Source organism: Melanotaenia boesemani, chromosome 20 (genome assembly GCF_017639745.1).
Source record: "Melanotaenia boesemani isolate fMelBoe1 chromosome 20, fMelBoe1.pri, whole genome shotgun sequence".
Taxonomy (NCBI): Eukaryota; Metazoa; Chordata; class Actinopteri; order Atheriniformes; family Melanotaeniidae; genus Melanotaenia; species Melanotaenia boesemani.
Genome location: NC_055701.1, coordinates 13133916 through 13136415, shown reverse-complemented (window position 1 = coordinate 13136415; position 2500 = coordinate 13133916).

Genomic DNA, 2500 nt, shown 5'->3' with positions numbered 1-2500 from the left:
CTTGTCCGTCCCAGCGCTGCAGCTGCCGGCCAATCACAGCCTGCAGGGGCCGCCGGACACGATTAACTCTTTATCACACAAACCACTTCATCACAGACACGATCTCACAGCTGTTGGCCTAATGTACGAGGAACAGATAGCAGCTGTAAGCTGCTGAGAAGGTACAATATAAACATCAACTCACATTAAATCAATTTGCTTACAATAGGGTACTTAATTGCTGTTCTTATATGAGGTAATAAAGCATTTAAAGTATAGGAAATTAACTACCTAGCATCACAAACCACTTCAATGAACTAATTTTTTTTATTGAATTTGGTTTTTATTTTTAAGAGTAAACTATTTTAAGGAAAAAAAATAAAGGAGATTATATAAAGTTTTATCACCTCTATTTGTTGTAACGTTATAATAGCTACTATAAGATTTGATTCATTTGAGGAGACATATAGCATTACAGTACCACATCATGGGCACCTGCTGCCACCTGCTGGCACGAAGTAAATCCCACACTTAAGTAGCTTAGAATCATCTTTAGGAGAAATAACTTCAAGTAATCATTGTTTCATTATGTCTTTGTGTAGAAATTTTTTCTTTACAATGTTGGTTTCATTCATTAAGGTTTGCAAGCATTTGTTTATGTACAGCTCTGTTAAAGGTCCCACAACAGTATATTAGTCAGGCTGACTTGTGGGTAATTGCAACACCTTGATTATCTTCTTTTTCAGTCACTCTGTAGCAAGTTTTGCATTTGCATGGTCAGAGCACGAGATAAACTTATTGGGACAGAACTGCTGTGAAGACTGTCATCTTACCTTTAGTACCCTGATAATTAGGATGTTCGCAAGACAAAATAACCTCATGTTGTCTAACATGCACCAAAAATTGGTTTGAGGTGGTTCCTTAAGAAAAAGTGTCTCTTTAACTATGTGGAAACAATCTGATCTGAAAAATCTGAAACTGATGATTTCTCTACCTCCCCCCCAAATTTTCCCAAATTTCCCTGAGGACTCTCCAAAGGGATTAATAAAGTATTTCTATTCTAAATAAACACCCACATAAATTCAGGGTGGTGCGCATCAGGCAAAGTAAACTATGCCTTTTCGGGCTCCTACACAAATTAAATCATAACTAGAAAAATAAATATCCAGTCTCCAAATGAGAATCTTTGCAAAATATCCAGTTACAGAATATTTAAATTATAATAACTTGTGTAAAAACTGTATTTCTGACGCTTGAGAACTGCTGTCATATAAAATGTCTGTTGATATTTAGTTTGTTGTTTTTAGACACACTGGTCAGTTATATTTCCTGGCAAAGAGTAGGGCCTCTTTGATTTGACTTTTTTTTTTATAGATGCTTATCCGAATTCATATATGTGGTGTCTAGAGGCCAGGTACACACTTAGAGCTCTTCACAATGTCCTAAAGTTGTTCCTCTCCACTTTTTGCAGTTCGGCAGGGGAGCTGTGGGGTCCCAGTGTTTTCTAGGAGAACAGTGCACATCATAGGACAAATTTCTGCAGTCAGTGAATATATTGTGACTTATTGCTGTACAACAAAATGATGCTACAAATAAGTGACCAAGGCAAGAAATGTTTCTTTTTTTTAAAAGAGAACAGTCATTTTTTAAACAAGAAAAAGTAATTTATTTAAATATACATCACATTTAAAACTATATAACATTATTTGTTTGTTGAATATTTTACACAGCTCTTATGGAAATGAACTTGAATTATATAAAATAAGACCAAGCTCTGAAATAATAATAGGAATAATAGAATAAAATAATATCCCACTCTTTTATTACTGCATGATTCCTTGGTTTTGTTTTTCTTCATTACATAAAAGAAATTATCGCTTCATGTAATTTTTGTTCTTTATAAAAGAAAAGGGATAATTCTTTAAAGTTAATGTTTAAAAAAAAAACTCAGTTAAGGTTGATGCAAGAGTAGTAAGTGGCTCTGATTATACAATGCCTGAGAAGCTGCTTCAAGTCAGAGTAGAACACAGAATGAAAAAGTTTAACGTAAAGATCCATGGTGGCCACTTCAAAGCACTCCGATGTACAAAGCAATATCTGGAAAGTACGGAAGATACTTTGAATGCCAATGGTGCAATTTAAGAGCAGAAAGGAAGTCAAAAGCAAATTATATCAGCTTGGATTCAAAATAACTATTCATGTCCAACAGCACCTGCAGAACCAATTATAGAAACAATTTAGTGTCATCATATTTCAAAACAATTTCATTCTTCATAAGTGACATCTAACTACAATCTAAACAGCAAAGGTCTGTTTCTTATGTGTGCAGGACCAATGCAATTAGTAGTCACCATATTGCACAAGTAGCTTGTATGACAAAGAAAAAATCATTTGGCAAAAACTGGCCTGTATTCCTGTGAGCCAGCTCCTGAGAGGGTCTCTGGTTTAAAACTAATTCTACACGTGCTGCTAATGAGAGCACTTAGCAACATAAGGGCAAGTTTCCGGTTGAGGGCCTTTA